General features: G+C 46.9%; 2 protein-coding genes and 1 long non-coding RNA gene across 7 annotated transcripts in view; 1 reads left to right on the top strand and 2 right to left on the bottom strand.

The window, feature by feature from the left end:
• The window catches only part of LOC140421474 (uncharacterized), a 366,287-nt gene that overhangs the window by 216,947 nt on the left and 127,705 nt on the right, over nt 1-21,635 (top strand). The window lies entirely within an intron of this gene.
• LOC140421475 (uncharacterized) overlaps nt 1-21,635 on the bottom strand; it is an 856,937-nt gene that overhangs the window by 803,721 nt on the left and 31,581 nt on the right. The window lies entirely within an intron of this gene.
• LOC140418924 (uncharacterized) lies at nt 1,498-15,656 on the bottom strand. Its single transcript, XR_011945425.1, has 2 exons — nt 15,239-15,656; nt 1,498-4,340 (listed from the first exon to the last, which is right to left on the bottom strand). It is a non-coding gene; the product is annotated as an uncharacterized lncRNA (long non-coding RNA).

Here is a 21,635-nt window from a genome sequence, read left to right as displayed (position 1 = left end):
CCACACAGAACTTTTGATCCGGGACGCTTTCGTTGCAGGTATGCTGTCCTCCCAAATCCGCCAGCGATTGCTGGAGAAAGACACCCGAGACCTCAATGAGGCACAGGCCATTGCAGGCTCCCTGGATGTGGCTTCCCGAATTGACCGCGCTTACGTCCCCGACCATGTGGCAGCCCCCTGGGCAGCGTGGAACCCCCCACTCACTGTGGCCGACCCCGAGACATTTCCCAACCCCCCCACAAGCTTGTGCTGCAAGGCGGCCTGGCAACCCCGGGGGGCCCCGCTGCTACTTTTGCGGGCAGGCCATGCACCCCCGGCAGCGCTGTCCGGCCCGCGCATCCACCTGCAAGGGATGCGGTAAAAAGGGCCACTTCCTGGTGGTATGCCAGGCCCGGACGGTCGCTGCAGTCTCCGGTGGCGATTGCGGACCGCCACCACAACCCTCTCCACAGTCCCCATGCGGCCAGCGAGCGCCACCATCTTCCTCCTCCAGGGCCACATGCGGCCCCCGGGTGCCGCCATCTTGTCCTGCGGACGCCACGTGCGATGGATGGGCACCGCCATTTTGTGCCTGGCACCCGCCGCAGCCCCACGCACACCCCAGCCACCAGTCCCACCCTCCCTCTCACAGGTGCCCCCGTCCCAGGAGGATCGGTCCTTCCGCCGGCCCTGTCAAGCCCCCCCCGCCCACAGACGCACCCCGCAGACGCTCCCTTCTCAGGTCAACCGGTTTCCCCACCAGCGCCGTCTAGGGGTGTTGAAGCTGCCACAGAGATCGAGGCTATGCTCCCAGAGTCACAGACGCCCGAGCCTCCACCGGCATCAGCACCAGAGCTTCAACGATCACAGAGGACAACCAGGGCCCCCGATCGACTGATTGCTTCATTTTAAAGTTTATATAGTTAATTGTGAATCTGTAAATAGTTACGACAATAAGACAAAAACGCTGTATGGAGGTATTACGGTACCTCCATAATAACTATAACTTCTACCACGTTACCATGTTGTAATATCAGGCCACCACCCCCGCCGGACTCTTTTTTAACAGGGGGTGAATGTGGTAGTCTGTGTAGAGGTATTACGGTTCTTGGTAATGCTGGAACACCATTGGTAGATATTGTATGTTTCCTATTGGTCAAGCAGTATGGTAGCTTCGCCCCGAAAGGCTAGGTATAAGAGCCCGTGCCGCCCCAGCAGCCTTCTTTCTGTACCTGTGCTGCTGGGGAAACACCTAGCTTATTAAAGCCTTCAGTTGGACTACAACCTCGCTTTAGTGGTCATTGATCGTGCATCACTCTCGAAATAGTGGATGCATTGGTGGTCACCTTCCAGGACTTTATACACTCTGGAACAAATCCTGCAGATTGGAGGGTGCCTTATGTAGTTCCCCTATTTAAAAAAAGAGATAGAGAGAAAACAGGGAATTATAGACCAGTAAGCCTGACATCGGTAGTGGGGAAAAGTCTCAAATCCATTGTCAAAGATTTTGTAGCAAAGCACTTATAATAATAATCTTTATTGCCACAAGTAGGCTTACATTAACACTGCAATGAAGTTCCTGTGAAAAGCCCTGAGTCGTCACACTCCGACGTCTGTTCAGGTTCACAGAGGGAGAATTCAGAATGTCCAAATCATATAACAGCACGTCTTTTGAGATTTCTGGGAGGAAACCAGAGGGGCCGGAGGAACGCACACACACACACACGGAGAGAACATGCAGACTCCGCACAGACAGTGACCCAAGCCAGGAATCGAACCTTGGACCCTGGTGCTGTAAAGCAACAGTGCAGCCCCACAAAACATAGAAAGCAGTGACAGGATCGGACAGAGTCAGCATGGATTTATGAAGGGGAAATCATGCTTGACAAATCTACTGGAATTCTTCGAGGGTGTAACTGGTAGAGTTAACGAGGAGGAGCCAGTGGATGTGGTATATTTGGACTTTCAGATGGCTTTTGTCCCGCATGAGAGATTAGTGTGTAAAATAAAAGCACATGGAATTAGGCGGTGTGTTGATATGGATTTTAAAAAACTGGTTGGCAGACAGGAAACAAAGAGTAGGAATTAATGGTCTTTTTCAAATTGGCAGGCAGTGACTAGTGGGGTACCGCAGGGATCGGTGCTCGGACCCCAGATATTCACAAGATATATTAATGATTTTTAAAAAAATTTAAAGTACCCAATTCCTTTTTTCTAATTAAGGGGCAATTTAGTGTGGCCAATTCATCGACCCTGCACATCTTTGGGTTATGGGGTTGAGATCCACGGAGACACAGGGAGAACTTGTCTCCACACAGACAGTGATCCGGGGTAGAATTGAACACTGATCCTCAGTGCCGTGAGGCAGCAGTGCTAACCACTGTGCCACCCGATATATTAACTATTTAGATGAGGGAACAAAATGAGAAGGCAGACTATTATCTGAACGGCCATAGATTAGGAGAGGGGACTATGCAACGAGACCTGGGTATCCTCGTACACCAGTCACTGAAGGTACACATGCAGCTACAGCAGGCGGTAAAGAAGGTAAATGCTATGCTAGCCTTCACCGCGAGCGGATTAGAGTACAGGAGCAGGAATATCTTGCTGCAAATATACAGGATCTTGGCGAGACCATACCTGGAATATTGTGTGCAGTTTTGGTCTCCTTATCTGAGGAATTATGTTCTTGCTCCAGAGGGAGTGCAGCGAAGGTTTACCAGACTGATTCCTGGGATGGTGGGACTGATGTATAAGAGATTGAATCAGTTAGGATTGTATTCGCTGGAGTTCAGAAGAATGGGGGATCTCATAGAAACCTATAATATTCCAACAGGACTTGGCAGGGTAGATGCAGGATAAATTTTCCCGATGGTGGGAGTGTACAGAACGAGAGGTCGCAGTCTGAGGACAGACCATTTAGACAGAGATCAGGAGAAATTTCTTCAACCAGAGAGTGGTGAGCTTGTGGAATTTGTTACTGGAGGAAATAGTTGAGGCCAATACACTGTATGTTTTCAAGAAGCAGTTAGATATAGCACTTAGGGCGAAGGGGATCAAAGGATATGGAGGGGAAAGCGGGATTAGGCTATGGAGTTGGATGATAAGCCATGATCATAATGACTGGCAGAGCAGGTGCCAAGGGCCAAACGATCTCTTTGTGCTCCTATTTTCGATGTTTCTATGTAATCCCTTCCCACACTAAGAGCAGGTGAATGGCCTCTCCCCAGTGTGAACTCGCTGATGTGTCTGCAGACTGGATGACTGTGTGAATCCATTCCCACACTGAGAGCAGGTGAACGGCCTCTCCCCAGTGTGAACTCGCTGGTGTGTCTGTAGGTTGGTTAACTGAGTGAATCCTTTCCCACACTGAGAGCAGGTGAATGGCCTCTCCCCAGTGTGAATTCGTTGGTGTGTCTGCAGACTGGATGACTGAGTGAATCCCTTCCCACACTGAGAGCAGGTGAATGGCCTATCCCCAGTGTGAATTCGCTGATGTCTCAGCAAGGTGGATGAATCACTAAATCCCTTCCCACACTGAGAGCAGGTGAACGGTCTCTCCCCAGTGTGAACCCGCTGATGTCTCTGCAGGGTAGATAACTGAGTGAATCCCTTCCCACACTGAGAGCAGGTGAACGGCCTCTCCCCAGTGTGAACCTGCTGGTGTCTCAGCAAGGTGAATGAATCAATGAATGCCTTCCCACACTGAGAGCAGCTGAATGGCCTCTCCCCAGTGTGACTGCGGCGATGAATCTCCAGCACAGATGGGGCTCCGAATCCCTTCCCACAGTCCCCACATTTCCACGGTTTCTCCATGTTTTGGGTCTCCTGGTGTCTCTCCAGATTGGACAATCAGTGGAAGCCTCGTCTACACACAGAACATGTGCACTGTCTCTCCTCACTGTGAACGGTGTGATGTTTTTTCAGGCTGCGTAACTGGTTTAAGCTCTTTGCACAATCAGTTAGGGTCTGGTTTAGCACAGGGCTAAATCGCTGGTTTTGAAGGCAGGCCAGCAGCACGGTTCAATTCCCGTACCAGCCTCCCCGAAAAGGCGCCGGAATGTGGCGACTAAGGGCTTTTCACAGTAACTTCATTTGAAGCCTACTTGTGACAATAAGCGATTTTCATTTTCATTTCACTGGAACACTCTCACTCGGGTGTGTTGTTTGGGTCTCGGTGCTTTTCCAATTACATGCACGTTTAAAATCTTTTGAAGCCGACAGATCGGACAAACATTTCTCCTTCTCGCCGATGATATTCAGAGCCCGATGATATTCAGATCAGAAGGAATCGAGTGAGTTTGTCACATCGAGACGTGATGTTTGAGATTTCTGTCTATAATTCCTCCTCTTCCAATATCCTTTAAATACAATTTACAGAAGTCATCAGTTAGTACAGGATAGAAATTCAGAAGACAATTCTATTTCAATCGAACATTATTTACTCTCTTGTTCTCAAAAAGCTCTAAATCTCCATCTCACACACTCTCCCTCCATTCTCACTCTGCTGTATCTAATATTCACCCTCCCAATTCTCCTGAAGGTGCTGATTCATGTGGATTGACAGATCCAAGCTCAGCTCACTGCTCCCTGACCAGGACACAGAGATTAGAATAGGAGCAAGAGTAGCCATTCAGCCCACCGAGTCTGCTCAACCATTCAATGAGATCCTTGGCCGATCGATCGCAACACCATTTTCCCCACACAATCCCCATATCCCTCGACATCTTCAATATCTAGAAACCAATCAATATTTGCCTTGAACATACCTGATGACTGAGGCTCCACATTCCTCTGGAGTCGACAATTCCAAAGCTTCACCACATCCTCGAGTGAATAAATCCCTCCTCATATCAGCATTCTCTCTATTTTCCTACCTGATCCCCATTACCCTTAACTCCATTGTCAATAAAATATCTGTCAACCTTGTGCTTGAATATATTCAATGACCCCCAGATACAACTGGTCCCTGTGGAAGAGAAATCCAAAGACTAACAACCCTCTGAGGGAAGAGATGACTGGAAATCTATAACCTAGTCACAGTCCTTTATTACAAGATGAGAAATAATAATAAATTTACTTTATTACAAACTGTAAATAACATATCTAATCTGGACCATGCAACAAAACTAGACATATCTCTGTCCATTATTAATTTCATTGCCCTGAAATGTCAGCTATCTCCTGGGGAACCCACCCCTTTAATTGTCAACATTAGGAAAGAGACAATCCTTTTTTGAAATAAATTTAGAGTAACCAATTATTTTTTTTTGCAATTAAGGTGCAATTTAGCGTGGCCAATCCACCTACCCTGCACATCTTTGGGTTGTGGAGCTGAGATCCACGCAGACACAGGGAGAATGTGCAAACTCCACATGGACAGTGACCCAGGGCCGGGATCGAACCCGGGTCCTTGGCCCTGTGAGGCAGCAGTGCTTCACCATGCTTTTTGTCAGTCAAATAAATGCGTCAACCTGTTCAGGCAGTGTTTTTCAAACTTTTTTTCCGGGTACCCATTTTTAATCAACTGGCCAACCTTCGGGACCCAACCCGGCCGACCTTGACGACCCACGCCGGCCGACCTTCGCGACCCACCATTTTCCCTTACCTTGTTTGCAGCTGACAAAAGGGAGGAATCGCAATCGCGTCAAGCCCGTGATGTCAATGTTCAGGGGGTGTGACCTACTCTCTGCCTCCCTTCAGACATGAAGAATACATAGAATTTAAAAAAAAAATCTTCTGCATCTTTGATTGCGCAAATTCGCTGGCAACAGACGGCTTTTTTTTTTTTTTACAAGTTCGGGGCGGGGGGGGGGGGGGGGTTATTTGATAAGGTTTCACAGGAAAAAAATGCAGAAACTGAAAATGTTTTCATCCTCTAGAAATTGGAGTTATCACATTTCGCCCAAACATTACAATTAAATATTAAAAAATAAAAGACACTTAAAAATCAATCAATTAATTGATAAAGCTTCCAAATACAACCTGCAGGCACTTGGAATGTTTAAAATCAAGATTAAAAACGCTGACATTCTTGGTTGAAGTTACAGCTGCGGTGAAACCATCGTTGGATCATTCGCCATTCTTGGAGAAAGAGACTTCCACTTCATCATTTAGCCACTTCCAGAATACAAAATGGACACTCGCAAAGAACATAGGGAACTGTGGACAATACTAGAAAACAAGTAGACACAGAGCCTGAATGCATATTTGGGAAACAGCTCCCAGACGGGATTGAAACTATGGGTCGATTAGCATATTGTTGGCCCATCTCCGGGAAACAAAGGAATGACACTCTGGTAACCGATACTATTACAGACATCCTGGTGCCAGTTCCCCAACCAAAAAGCACAAACAAAGCAAGGCCAACAGCCACCTAAGACACGCCCAGCCATCAGGGCACCCACCCCTTCATTTGTCAAGATCGATAACAGTGAATGGCAGTAAAGCCATTCGGCCCATCAAGTCCACTCCACCATTCAATCATGGCTGATTTCAACTCCATTTACCCGCTCTCTCTCCATAGCCCTTAATTCCTTGAGAAATCAAGAATTTATTAACTTCTGTCTTAAAAACACTCAACGTCCCGGCCTCCACCGCCCTCTGTGGCAATGAATTCCACAGACCCACCACTCTCTGGCTGAAGAAATTTCTCCTCATCTCTGTTCTAAAGTGACTCCCTTTTATTCTAAGGCTGTGCCCCCGGGTCCTAGTCTCCCCTGCTAATGGAAACAACTTCCCTACATCCACCCTATCGAAGCCATTCATTATCTTGTAAGTTTCTATTAGATCTCCCCTCAACCTCCTAAACTCCAATTAATATAATCCCAGGATCCTCAGACGTTCATCGTATGTTAGGCCTACCATTCCTGGGATCATCCGTGTGAATCTCCGCTGGACCCGCTCCAGTGCCAGTATGTCCTTCCTGAGGTGTGGGGCCCAAAATTGCTCACAGTATTCTAAATGGGGCCTAACCAATGCTTTATAAAGCTTCAGAAGTACATCCCTGCTTTTGTATTCCAAGCCTCTTGAGATGAAAGACAACATTGCATTTGCTTTCTTAATTACAGTCTCAACCTGCAAGTTTACCTTTAGAGAATCCTGGACCAGGACTCCCAAATCCCTTTGTACTTCAGCATTATGAATTTTGTCACCGTTTAGAAAATAGCCCATGACTCTATTCTTTTTTCCAAAGTGCAAGACCTCGCACTTGCCCACGTTGAATTTCATCAGCCATTTCTTGGACCACTCTCCTAAACTGTCTAAATCTTTCTGCAGCCTCCCCACCTCCTCCATACTACCTGCCCCTCCACCTATCGTTGTATCATCGGCAAACTTAGCCAGAATGCCCCCAGTCCCGTCACCTAGATCGTTAATAGATAAAGAGAACAGCTGTGGCCCCAACACTGAACCCTGCGGGACACCACTCGTCACCGGTTGCCATTCCGAAAAAGAACCTTTTATCCCAACTCTCTGCCTTCTGCCTGACAGCCAATCGTCAATCCATGTTAGTACCTTGCCTCGAATACCAAGGGCCCTTATTTTACTCAGCAGTCTCCCGTGAGGCACCTTATCAAAGACCTTTTGGAAGTCAAGATAGATAACATCCATTGGCTCTCCTTGGTCTAACCTATTTGTTATCTCTTCAAAGAACTCTAACAGGTTTGTCAGGCACGACCTCCCCTTACTAAATCCATGCTGACTTGTCCTAATCTGACCCTGCACTTCCAAGAATTTAGAAATCTCATCCTTAACAATGGATTCTAGAATCTTGCCAACAACCGAGGTTAGGCTAATTGGCCTATAATTTTCCATCTTTTTCCTTGTTCCCTTCTTGAATAGGGGGGTTACAACAGCGATTTTCCAATCCTCTGGGACTTTCCCTGACTCCAGTGACTTTTGAAAGATCATAACTAACGCCTCCACTATTTCTTCAGCTATCTGCTTTAGAACTCTAGGATGTAGCCCACTCTCCTAAACTGTCTAAATCTTTCTGCAGCCTCCCCACCTCCTCCATACTACCTGCCCCTCCACCTATCTTTGTATCATCGGCAAACTTAGCCAGAATGCCCCCAGTCCCGTCATCTAGATCGTTAATATATAAAGAGAACAGCTGTGGCCCCAACACTGAACCCTGCAGGACACCACTCGTCACCGGTTGCCATTCCGAAAAAGAACCTTTTATCCCAACTCTCTGCCTGACAGCCAATCGTCAATCCATGTTAGTACCTTGCCTCGAATACCATGGGCCCTTATTTTACTCAGCAGTCTCCCGTGAGGCACCTTATCAAAGGCCTTTTGGAAGTCAAGATAGATAACATAGGTAAGTGTTTTTAAAGGAAAAACTTACCTCCCAGAAATCACTTGCGCACCGCTCCCGCCGAAGTCCCAAGGCCTGCTCCTGTGAAGGTAAGTGTTTTTAAAGGAAAACTTACCTCCCAGAAATCACTTGCGCACCGCTCCCGCCGAAATCCCAAGGCCTGCTCCTGTGAAGGTAAGTGTTTTTAAAGGAAAAACTTACCTCCCAGAAATCACTTGCACATCGCTCCCACCGAAATCCAAAGGCCTGCTCCTGTGAGGGTAAGTGTTTTAAAGGAAAAACTTACCTCCCATAAATCACTTGCGCACCGCTCCCGCCGAACCCCCACGAGAGAATCGCTCTCTTTGAATTGGCTCTCGAAGCGGAGAGACCCTTCCACCAGCATCACCAGAAGCAACTCAGTTCAAGGTCAACGCTCGCTATCAGACGGACGACCTTAGCTGTTCTCCTGTATACCTTCGAACCCAACAGCCTCAGATCCGAACAACAGCCATTGTTCCTCTGACTAAGTGGGCACCCGAAGTTAAGTATAGGCGTTAGCATTAGAGATAGTTTAGTTGGTAGTACTGTTGTGCATGAGTAGATCTTACTGTGCGTGTAAATAAATTATTAAAAGTTGGCTGCTGCGGCTGTTGCACACGGATTTGCGTGTTTGGGAGCGCCGTGACGGATGGCTCCGCGGCCCTCACGACACCTGCCCACAACCCACCCGCGGGTCGCGCCCCCGACTTTGACAATGCCTGTGTTAAGGAGACGGGTGGGGAGTTGGAAACACTTTGTGGAACCGTGAACCTTCACATAATTTTTTTTCTCCCAATTAAGGGGCGATTTACCGTGGTTCCAGGTTGGGCTCAAATCATCAATGAGGACTCTGATCTCTGGCAAGGAAGGAAACCCTGGCAGGTGGGCGGGGAAGATTCACTAACACCCGCTGGAGGCCCCAAAACCTCAATAAGACCCATTGATTTTATTGTCAGTCTGCAGACAGGAGAACTGAACCCAGGCAGAGGAGAGGGAGGGAGAAAACTGCGAGTGAGGAAAGAGATGGGGAGATGGGTTTGGATTTCAGCCCAGGGAGGAGGGAGAGTGTGTGGGACGTGGCAAAATGTTCCAGAGAAACTAGAATTGTCTGTTCAGAATTTCTATCCTGGACTGACAGTGATGGCTGTAATTTTTTATTTTAAATTATTACAAAATTCTTATTACCCCAATTAAAGAGTAATTTTAGCATGGCCAATTCACCTACCTTGCACATCTTTTTGGATTGTGGGGGTGAGACCCGCGCAGACATGGGGAGACTGTGCAAACTCCATACGGACAGTGAGCCAGGGCCGGGATCTAACCCGGGTCCTCGGTTAACCACTGCCCCTAGTGATGACTTTTGTAAACTCCTTTTACAGGATATTACAAGGGGAGGATTTACAGATGGAAACTCAAATCAAACTTCACATCAAGATTTAACAGAGTCACTCCATTCATCAGGACCTGAATATCATTGGCCTGTGAATGTGGAAGAAGAAATGTTTGTCTGTTCTGTCTGTAGGAAAAGGTTTTCAAGATCAGTGTGACTGCAAAAATACCCGATACACACGCGACTCGAGTGAGTGTTCCAGTGAACTGACTGTGGAAAGAGCTTTAACCAGTCACACAGTCTGAAAAAACATTACACCATTCACAGCGGGGAGAGACCGTACACATGCTCTCTGTGGGGACAAGACATAAACTGATCGTCAACGTGGAGAGGGACAAGGACACCAGCAGCTTGCTGAAACCATGGAAATGTGGGGACTGTAGGAAGGGATTCAGATCCCCATGTGAGCTGGGGACTCATCACCGTAGTCACACCGGCGACAGACCATTCACCTGTTCTAAGTGTGGGAAGGGATTCACTCAGTTATCCGAGTGAGGATTCACCAAGATGTGGGAGCTGGCTGGTGAGGAACTGAGCGGCCTTTCATAAGCTTCAGGCTGCTCTGTGTAAGATAGGAGTTTGATTCGGGATGGTATACCCGCAAAGCTGCAGCTCGCATAGGACTTCCATTTTGAGACACTGGAGGAGGAGAACATCGTAAAACATGAACTGGAGTCCAGTTATCTGTATTGGACAAGATCTACGTTTCCTATGCGATGGGATGGGTGTTGTGATTTCCTCTATATAGTTTTGATATTTTCTGATAAAATCTGTTTTTCTGTTTGGGGTGAAGGGAGATTTTCTTTATGAAGCACAATGTAGACATATAGGGGGTGGGAGGGAGACGGGTTAGCTACCTGATGACTAAAGAACTGTTTTTGTTTTACTCTGAGTGTATGGGTACGTGTGTGGCAGCCATCTTGGGTGGACTCTTGGCCTGTACAAAAGATAAAGAAAAGCTGTTCAATAGCAGATTATAAAAGGATTATGGGACACAGATTTATGATTGTGAGCAAGATCTACAGGGGAGGTTTTACACAGTGAGTGGTAATGATCTGAACTCAATGTTTACACACAAAGGTCGATAATCTCCAGGTCCGAATGGTGCTGTCAGAATTTGATGTAAGGATTGGTTGTGAGTTTCCTGTCTGCAAACCCCGTTCTAAGCCCCTCTGAAAGAAGTTTACAAAGGCATCACTGTCAGTCCAGAAATGAAATTCAGGAAAGATAAATATTTCTCCTGGTTTGAGTTTGCGGTGTGTAAATCCTCCCCTACTAATCCCCTGTAAAAGGAGTTTCCAACATTAATCACTGTCAGACCAGGATAGAAATTCACAACATTCTCCCCTCCTGCTTCCTGGTCCAGGATGACCGCTCACCCCCCCCTGCTGCACACTGTCCCTCTTGTCCTCAGCAGTCCCTTGATTTGAGGGTGTTGTCTACTCAGGGTTGGGAGTTTCTGCCTTGGGTCTTCATGTGACTGAACAGAGCTGCAGAGCTTTGGACACATGGGACAGAAGGTCCAATGAATCTTAGAATTTACAGTGCAGAAGGAGGCCATTCGGCCCATCGAGTCTGCACCGGCCCTTGGAAAGAGCACTCTATTTAAATACACACTTCCCAACCTATCCCCTCAACCCAGTAACCCCACCCAAACCATTTTGACATTAAGGGCAATTTAGCATGGCCACTCCACCTAACCTGCACATCTTTGGACTGTGGGAGGAAACCGGAGCACCCGGAGGAAACACACGGAGACAGTGAAATGAGAGTGAAATCCAGAGAGCAGGATTGGCTTCCTTTTCTTTCCACCTCTACCACCGCTTTGCATCATCAATAAGACATTGGGACTCAAAGACTAATCCAGTTTGATGGACAAGTTGTCTCCATTCTGAACAATGGGCAACAAGCTCCTCCCACTCATTGAAACATCGCCCCGACAAAGATGACAATCGCGCATGCGCCCTGATGCACATCCAATAAAGATGGCGGTCGTTACCCCGAGCCGAATTTGAGGAGCTGCAGCCCCGCTCGGTACAAACTGGGTCCCGTCAATATTTCCGCGGGTTGCGGCTTACAACAGCTTTATACAACGTTTCCGCCCACCGCCGCGATCTCTCGCTCCCTACATGTTGTTAAACGCCACTTACCAATTTCGGATCTCAAGAAGACGCCCTTCTGCTTTGTCATTACCCACACTGCGCATGCTTCAATCACAGCGGACCCCGCCCCTCAATCTTTCCGATTGTTTGGAGGACCAGCCGCTCCCGGTCGGTCCTCCAGACCCGCCCCCCTCTTCCTATTGGTCGGGAGCTGCCGTCAATCACCCGGACATTGTGACGGTTACAGATCATGAGAGCGGCCACAGGCTCAGGCTGATTCGCTGATTGTCCAATAATAACAGTGAGAGTCTCAGTGGGACAATCAGACAATAATAGTGGAGATGGGGCCCAGAGGAGAAACAGCAAAGGATTCACTCACTTTGAGAGTAACAAACACAGTGCCTGTTCCCATAATAAGAGTCAGGCTGCAGTGTGTGAGTGAACATATCATTGGATCCAATGTAGAATCATGGAATCCCCTCAGTGCAGAAGGAGGCCATTCGGCCCAGTGAGTCTGTAGCAACCCCCTGAAAGCGCAACCAACCTTCGCGAATTCCCCACCCTATCCCCACAACCCCTCCCAGTGACAATTTAACACAGCCAATCCATGTAACCTGCACATCTGTGGACTGTGGGAGAAAACCAGAGCATCCGGAGGAAATCTATGCAGACACAAAGAATGTACAAACTCCACATAGAGAGTGACCCAAGATCAGAATGAATCATAGAATCTACAGTGCAGAAGGAGACCATTCGGCCCATCGAATCTGCACTGGCATTACCTGATCTGGCCAACTCACTGAAATGTGGTTAATTCTGAATTGCCTCGCAAGCCACTCAGTTTAAGGGCAATTAGGAATGGGCAACCCAGCTGGTTTGCCCATGACACTCACATCCCATAAAGAATAGAGAAAATCAAAGGGCTGTTTCCAGTGCCGGTTTCAAAGGAATCAGTATTGGCCTTTCACTCCTGGTTTACATCATTGATTTGAGAGTAAATGTGGGAACATGAATAAGATGTTTACCTGTGACACAAAAATGGTTAAACACTTGATAGTGAGGAAGAAAGCTGGAGGGAAAACAAGGCAAAGGATTACATGATAAATGGCAGGACAGGACTAGTTAGGCCAGAGCTAGATTCCTGTACACAGGAAGATTGCACTCGAGAGAGTAGAACAAAGAAAAGTACAGAACAGGAACAGGCCCTTCGGCCGCCAAGCCTGTGCCTGTCCGTCTAAACTAAAATCTTCTACACTTCCTGGATCCGTATCCCTCTCTTCCCATCCTATTCATGTATTTGTCAAGATGCCCCTTAAATATTCCTGCTTCCACCACCTCCTCCGGCAGCGAGTTCCAGGCACCCAATACCCTCTGTGTAAAAAAAACTTGCCTCGTACATCTCCTCTAAACCTTGCCCCTCGCACCTTAAACCTGTGCCCCCTAGTAATTGACTCCTCTACCCTGGGAAAAAGCCTCTGACTATCCACTCTGTCTATGCCCCTCATAATTTTGTAGACCTCTATCAGGTCTCCCCTCAACCTCCATCATTCCAGTGAGAACAAACCAAGTTTATTCAACCGCTCCTCATAGCTAATGTTCTCCATACCAGGCAACATCCTGGTAAATCTCTTCTGCACTCTCTCTAAAGCTTCCACTTCCTTCTGGTAGTGTGGCGACCAGAATTGAACACTATACTCCAAGTGTAGCCTAAATAAGGTTCTATACAGCTGCAACATGATTTGCCAATTCCTATACTCAATGCCCCGGCCAATGAAGGCAGTACAGAGGGGATTTACGAACATCAGCCAGAAATTGACAATGTTTGCTCTGAGGAAAGTTTGGATAAACTGGGGCTGTTTTCTTTGGAACAGAAAAGACTGAAGAGAGACCACAATGAAATTATGAAAAGCAGCCTGGCTAGCTCAGTCGGCAGAGCATGGGAGTCTTAATCCCAGGGCCGTGGGTTCAAGACCCACTCTGCGCGCTTCAGCTTCTTTAATCGGAGAACATGGAGCGGAACTGTTTTATGGGTGGCACAGTAGCACAGTGGTTAGCACTGATGCTTCACAGCACCAGGATCCCGGGATTCAATTCCCACTTGGGACACTATGTGCGGAGCCTGCACGTTCACCAGTGTCTGTATGGGTTTCCTCCCACAAGTCCCAAAAGACGTGCTTGTTAGGTGAATTGGACATTCTGAATTCTCCCTCTGCATACCCGAATAGGTGCCAGAGTGTTACTACTAGGGGATTTTCACAGTAACTTAATTGCCGTGATAATGTAAGCCTACTTGTGACAATAATAAAGATTATTCTAGATGTATAAAATTCTGGGGGATCATGGTGGCACAGTGACTCTGTGCCTGTGTGCTGGGGACCCGGGTTTGATCCTGGCCCCGGGTCACAGTCTGTAAGGTGTTTGCACATTCTCCTATTGTCTGTGTGGGTTTCACCCCCACAACCCAAATTTGGGGCAGCACGGTAGCATTGTGGATAGCACAATTGCTTCACAGCTCCAGGGTCCCAGGTTCGATTGCGGCTTGGGTCACTGTCTGTGCGGAGTCTGCACATCCTCCCGGTGTGTGCGTGGGTTTCCTCCTGGTGCTCCGGTTTCCTCCCACAGTCCAAAGATGTGCAGGTTAGGTGGATTGGCCATGTCAAATTGCCCTTAGTGTTGGGTGGGGTTACTGGGTTATGGGGATAGGGTGGAGGTGTTGACCTTGGGTAGGGTGCTCTTTCCAAGAGCCGGTGCAGACTCGATGGGCCGAATGGCCTCCTTCTGCACTGTAAATTCTATGACTATGTACAGGGTAGGTGGCTTGGCCAAATTAAATTGCCACTTAATTGGAAAAATATATAAATTTATATATTTTTAAATTTCTGAGGGATCTAAATAGATTGGATAGGAAGGTCCAATTCCCTTTGGTTGAGGGATACATATAAAAGGGGGCAGAGATTTAGGGAAGGACTAGGAGGTTTAGAGGGTGGTGAGGATCTGTGACATGCTGCCGGAAATGATGGCAGAACCCCTCATAACATTTATAAAGTATTCAGATAGACATTTGAATTGATGTAACTTAAAAAGCTACATACCACAATCTGGAAATTGAGATTAGGCTGACTACCTATTTTGTAGCCACGATGAGCTGAATGAAATGCAATACGAACAACAAACTTTAATAAAATCCGGGATAGTAACTCACTACTAACAAGGTCAGCATTTGCCCAGTTTAGCTGCCAAGTATGCTAATGCGGTCATTTTAAAATTTACCTGCATACATAAGAGTACAACAGCAAATTATTTAACTTCTCCAATGTGATCGGTGTAATTAGTCTCAAATTTAACCTGCAATGGTCATTATAAGTTTCCCAGTCACTCTGATATCTGAAATCTTTATCCACGGACAGAACAGACAAACCATTTTACCTCCCAATGATATTCAGGTCCTAATGAATCGAGTAAGTCTGTCAGATGATGATGTGATGTTTGGTTTGAAGTTCCCGTTGGCAAATCCTCCACTTCCTGAAGGAGTTTCCAAAGGACTTTCACTCTCAGTCCAGGAGAGAAATTCACAAGATTCTCTCTTCCGGCTTCCGGGTCCAGGACGGCCGCACATGCGCCCTGCAGTACCTGAGAAAGAGGCGGCCGCGCAGGCGCCCTGCTGCACCTGAGACAGGTGGCGGCCGCGCAGGCGCCCTGCGGCATATCGACCCCGAAACAGATGACAGTCGTCAACAGGGACCGTTCAGAGAGAAAAACACCGATGCGGCCGCCCCATTCGGTACAAACACCGAACTGTATCAAACGTGCCTGAACCAATTTATCACCCCTAGGAACGTAACGGAATAATGGCGGATAAGCCTACCAGGAATGCCTGGCGCGGATGAATACGCCCTATCTCCATCACAGGAGCCAGAACGCGCAGGCGTCCGAATGTCCCGCCCCCGGAAGTCGCCTCTCTGTGGAGCATGCGCGGTGCTGCTCCGGGCTGAGCGCAGCCGCAGTGAGAGTGAGTGCGGCTCCCACAGGCTGAATGAGATCCGCAGCGAGCGGGGACAATGGTGAGAACCCAAACCCCCCAATAAGACCCATTGGTTTGATTGTCAGTCTGCAGACAGGAGCTGGAGAACTGAACCCAGGCAGAGGAGAGGGAGGGAGAAAAGCAAAGAGATGGTGAGATGGGTTTGGATTTCAGCTCAGGGAGAGTGTGTGGGACGGGGATTTACAGCTTTAGGGGACCAAAAGAGAGAAACTAGAATTGTCAGTTCAGAATTTCTACCCTGGATTGACAGGTGATGCCTTTTGTAAACTCCTTTTACAGGATATTGGAAGTGGAGGATTGGCCGACAGAAAACTCAAACCAAATATCACATCGAAATCTGACAGTCACTCAATTGATTAAGAGCTCAATATCTTCATTCTTTGAATTTGGAAGGAGAAGTGTTTGTTCTGTTTCAGCAGTGTGACTGCAAAAGCACCGAGACCCACCCCCAATGAGAGTTTTCCAGTCCACTGACTGTGGAGAGAGTGTGAACCAGTCACACAGCCTCAAAAAAAGTATCATATCATTCGCTGCAGGGAGAAATTAAACGCTTGTTTGTGTGTGGACAAAGCTTCAACCGGGAGAGACACAAAGACCCCTCACCATGGAAAAATTGTGGAAATGTGCAGACTGTGGGAAGGGATTCAGTTACGATTTTTCACAGTGCTCAGCAAAGGTTTATACCAACAAATAGGAAGGACGGTAGAAGGAGGGAAAATTGACCGTGGATATCTAAGGAAATAAGGGAGAGTATCAAATTGAAGGAAAAAGCATACAAAGTAGCAACGATTAGTGGGAGACTAGAGGTCTCGGAAATCTTTAGGGGGCAACAGAAAGCTACTAAAAAAGCTATAAAGAAGAGTAAGATAGATTATGAGAGTAAACTTGCTCAGAATATAAAAACAGATAGTAAAAGTTTCTACAAATATATAAAACAAAAAAGAGTGGCTAAGGTAAATATTGGTCCTTTAGAGGATGAGAAGGGAGATTTAATAATGGGGGATGAGGAAATGGCTGAATAACTGAACAGGTTTTTTGGGCGGTCTTCACAGAGGTAGAGATGGGCAAGCTAATGGGACTAAAGGTAGACAAGTCTCCTGGCCCTGATGGAATGCATCCCAGAGTGCTAAAAGAGATGGCTAGGGAAATTCCAAATGCACTAGTGATAATTTACCAAAATTCACTAGACTCTGGGGTGGTCCCGGCGGATTGGAAATTAGCAAACGTGACACCACTGTTTAAAAAAGGAGGTAGGCAGAAAGCGTGTAATTATAGGCTAGTGAACTTAACTTCGGTAGTAGGGAAGATGCTGGAATCTATCATCAAGGAAGAAATAGCGAGGCATCTGGATGGAAATTGTCCCATTGGACAGATGCAGCATGGGTTCATAAAGGGCAGGTCGTGCCTAACTAATTTAGTGGAATTGTTTGAGGACATTAGCAGTGCGGTAGATAACGGGGAGCCAATGGATGTGGTATATCTGGATTTCCAGAAAGTCTTTGACAAGGTGCCACACAAAAGGTTGCTGCATAAGATAAAGATGCATGGCATTCAGGGAAAAGTAGTAGCATGGATAGAGGATTGGTTAATTAATAGAAAGCAAAGAGTGGGGATTAATGGGTGTTTCTCTGGTTGGCAATCAGTAGCGAGTGGTGCCGCTCAGGGATCAGTGTTGGGCCCACAATTGTTCACAATTTACATAGATGATTTGGAGTTGGGGACCAAGGGCAATGTGTCCAAGTTTGCAGACGACACGAAGATGAGTGGTAAAGCAAAAAGTGCAGAGGATACTGGGAAGTCTGCAGAGGGATTTGGATAGGCTAAGTGAATGGGATAGGGTCTGGCAGATGGAATACAATGTTGACAAATGTGAGGTTATCCATTTTGGTAGGAATAACAGCAAAAGGGATTATTATTTAAATGATAAAATATTAAAACATGCTGCTGTGCAGAGACCTGGGTGTGCTAGTGCATGAGTCGCAAAAGGTTGGTTTACAAGTGCAACAGGTGATTAAGAAGGCAAATGGAATTTTGTCCTTCATTGCTAGAGGGATGGAGTTTAAGACTAGGGAGGTTATGCTGCAATTGTATAAGGTGTTAGTGAGGCCACACCTGGAGTATTGTGTTCAGTTTTGGTCTCCTTACTTGAGAAAGGATGTACTGGCACTGGAGGGTGTGCAGAGGAGATTCACTAGGTTAATCCCAAAGCTGAAGGGGTTGGTTTACGAGGAGAGTTTGAGTAGACTGGGACTGTACTCATTGGAATTTAGAAGGATGAGGGGGGATCTTATTGAAACATATAAAATTATGAAGGGAATAGATAGGATAGATGCGGGCAGGTTGTTTCCACTGGCGGGTGAAAGCAGAACTAGGGGGCATAGCCTCAAAATAAAGGGAAGTAGATTTAGGACTGAGTTTAGGAGGAACTTCTTCACCCAAAGGGTTGTGAATCTATGGAATTCCTTTCCCAGTGAAGCAGTAGAGGCTCCTTCAGTAAATGTTTTTAAGATAAAGATAGATAGTTTTTTGAAGAATAAAGGGATTAAGGGTTATGGTGTTCGGGCCAGAATGTGGAGCTGAGTCCACTAAAGATCTGCCATGATCTCATTGAATGGTGGAGCAGGCTCGAGGGGCCAGATGGCCTACTCCTGCTCCTAGTTCTTATGTTCTTATGTACCCATCACAACTGGAAGTTCATCGTCGCAGTCACACTGGGATGAAACCGTTTGTCTGCTCCATTTGTGGGAAGGAATTCACCCATTCATTCAACCTTCTGACACACCAGCGAGTTCACACTGAGGAGAGGCCATTCACCTGCCCTGTTTGTGGGAAGGGATTCACTCGGTCATCCCACATTATGACTCATCAACTTGTTCACAATGATAAGAGACCATTTACATGTCCTGACTGTGAGAAGAGTTTTAAATGTACAAAGGATCTGTTGGACCATCAACGTATTCACACTGGGGAGAGACCATTCTCCTGCTCCCTGTGTGGGAAAGGATTCATTCAGTCATCCCACCTGCAGACACATCAACTTGTTCACTCTGCTAACAACTCTTTTAACTGTCCTGACTATGAGAAGAGCTTTAAAAACAAAAAGGATTTACTAACACACCAATATGCTCACACTGGGGAGAGGCCATTCACCTGCTCTGTGTGTGGGAAAGGATTCAGCCGTCCATCTGCCCTACTGAACCACCAGAGAATTCACACTGGGGAGAGGCCATTCACCTGCTCTGAATGTGGGAAGGGATTCACACGTTCTGACACATCAGCAGGTTCACAGTGAGAAGAGGCCATTCACTTGCTCAGTATGTGGGAAGGGATTCACTCGTTCATCCAACCTATTTAATCACCAGCGAGTTCACACTGGGGAGAGGCCATTCACCTGCTCTGTGTGTGGGAAGGGATTCAGCCAGTCATCCAACCTGCTGACACACCAGAGAGTTCACAGTGGCGAGAGGCCGTTCACTTGCTCCATATGTGGGAAGGAATTTTCTCATCTTATCTTCTGGAACATCATCGAGTTCACACTGGGAGCGGCCATTCAACTGCAATGTCTGAGGAAAGAGGTTTACTCACTCATCCCACCTGCTAACACACCAGCGAGTTCACAAGCGACTACAAGGTTTAGATTATACCCTTATTGATGCTGTTAATCATGTCCAGGACTGAATAATGTTCACTCTGACTGCCTTAATCTACTGATGAGGTTTATTATTCTGAATAAATGTGAAATAAATCTGCTTTGTTTGAAACATTGTGCAGATTTTTGTCTTTCCCATCTGAGTGTTGAACATCACCTGTCTTGAGCTCAGAAAGGACAATCTGGGGGAGGATCACACGGCAGGAACAGAACTTCAGCCTGGACACAGTCCTTCAGGGTCACACTGAGAGGGATAAATGGCACTTTGGTCTTTCTCATCTCTCTTCACTGTCAGCAAAGTCTCCGTGTGGGTTAACCTTGAGGTGTGTAAGAAATATGTTCCAGCCACTCTCTTCCACATCTCAGAACCCCTAGACACGGAACAGAAGTCTCCTTTACAACTGTGTTCAGAGTCGGGAAGAACAATGGTGAATGCTGGAAATGTAATAATAATAATTGCTTATACATGTAGGCTTCAATGAAGTTACTGTGAAAAGCCCCTAGTCACCACATTCCGGTGCCTGTTCAGGGAGGCCGGTACGGGAATTAAACCCGCGCTGCTAGCCTTGATCCGTATTACAAGAACATAAGAACTAGGAACAGGAGTAGGCCATCTGGCCCCTCGAGCCTGCTCTACCATTTAATGAGATCATGGTTGATCTTTGTGGACTCAGCTCCACTCTCGGGCCCGTACACCATATCCCCGAATCCCTTTATTCTTTAGAAAGGCATCTATCTTTTTCATAAAAATGTTTAAAGAAGGAGCCTCAACTGCTTCAGTGGGAAAGGAATTCCAGAGATTCACAACCCTTTGGGTGAAGAAGTTCCTCCTACACTCCGTCCTAAATCTACTTCCCCTTATTTTGAGGCTATGCCCCCTAGTTCTGCTTTCCCCGACAAGTGGAAACAACCTGCCCGCATCTATCCTATCTATTCCCTTCATAATTTTATATGTTTCAATAAGATCCCCCCGCATCCTTCTAAACTCCAATGAGTACAATCCCAGTCTACTCAACCTCTCGTCATAATCTAATCCCCTCAATTCTGGGATCAACCTAGTGAATCTCCTCTGCACTCCCTCCAGTGCCAATATGTCCTTTCTCAGGTAAGGAGACCAAAACTGAACACAATACTCCAGATGTGGCCTCACCAACACCCTATACAATTGCAGCATAACCTCCCTAGTCTTGAACTCAATCCCTCTAGCAACGAAAGACAAAACTCGATTAGCCTTCTTAATCACCTGTTGCACCTGCACACCAACCTTTTGCGACTCGTGCACCAGCACACCCAGGTCCCTCTGCACAGCAGCATGTTTTAACATCTTATCATTTAAATAATAATCCATTCTGCTGTTATTCCTCCCAAAATGGATAGCCTCACACTTGGCAACATTGAATTCCATCGGCCAGACCCTAGCCCATTCACCTAACCTATCCAAATCCTTCTGCAGACTTCCGGTATCCTCTGCACTTTTTGCATTCCTACTCATCTTAGTGTCGTCTGCAAACTTTGACACATTGCACTTGGTCCCCAACTCCAAATCGTCTATGTAAATTGTGAACAACTGCGGGCCCAACACTGATCCTTTAGGGATCCCACTAGTTACAGGTTGCCAACCAGAGAAACACCCATTTATCCCCACTCTCTGTTTTCTGTTCGTTAACCAATCCTCTACCCATGCTACCACTTTACCCTCAATGCCATGCATCTTTAGTTTATGCAGCAACCTTTTGTGTGGCACCTTGCCAAAAGCTTTCTGGAAATCCAGATATACCACATCCATTGGCTCCCCGTTATCTACTGCACTGGTAACATCCTCAAAAAATTCTACCAAATTAGTCAGACACGACCTACCCTTTGTGAACCCATGCTGCGTCTGCCCAATGGGACAATTTCCCTCCAAGTGCCCCGCTATTTCCTCCTTAACGATAGATTCCAGCATATTCCCTACAACCGAAGTTAAGCTTACTGGCCTATAATTACCCGCTTTCTGCCGACCACCTTTTTTAAACAGTGGTGTCACGTTTGCTACTTTCCAATCCTCTGGGACCGACCCCAGAGTCTAGTGAATTTTGATAAATTATCACTAGTGCGTTTACAATTTCCCTAGCCATCTCTTTTAACACTCT

This window comes from Scyliorhinus torazame, chromosome 5 (genome assembly GCF_047496885.1).
Source record: "Scyliorhinus torazame isolate Kashiwa2021f chromosome 5, sScyTor2.1, whole genome shotgun sequence".
Lineage (NCBI taxonomy): Eukaryota > Metazoa > Chordata > Chondrichthyes > Carcharhiniformes > Scyliorhinidae > Scyliorhinus > Scyliorhinus torazame.
This window is presented reverse-complemented; position numbering and strand designations above follow the sequence as displayed.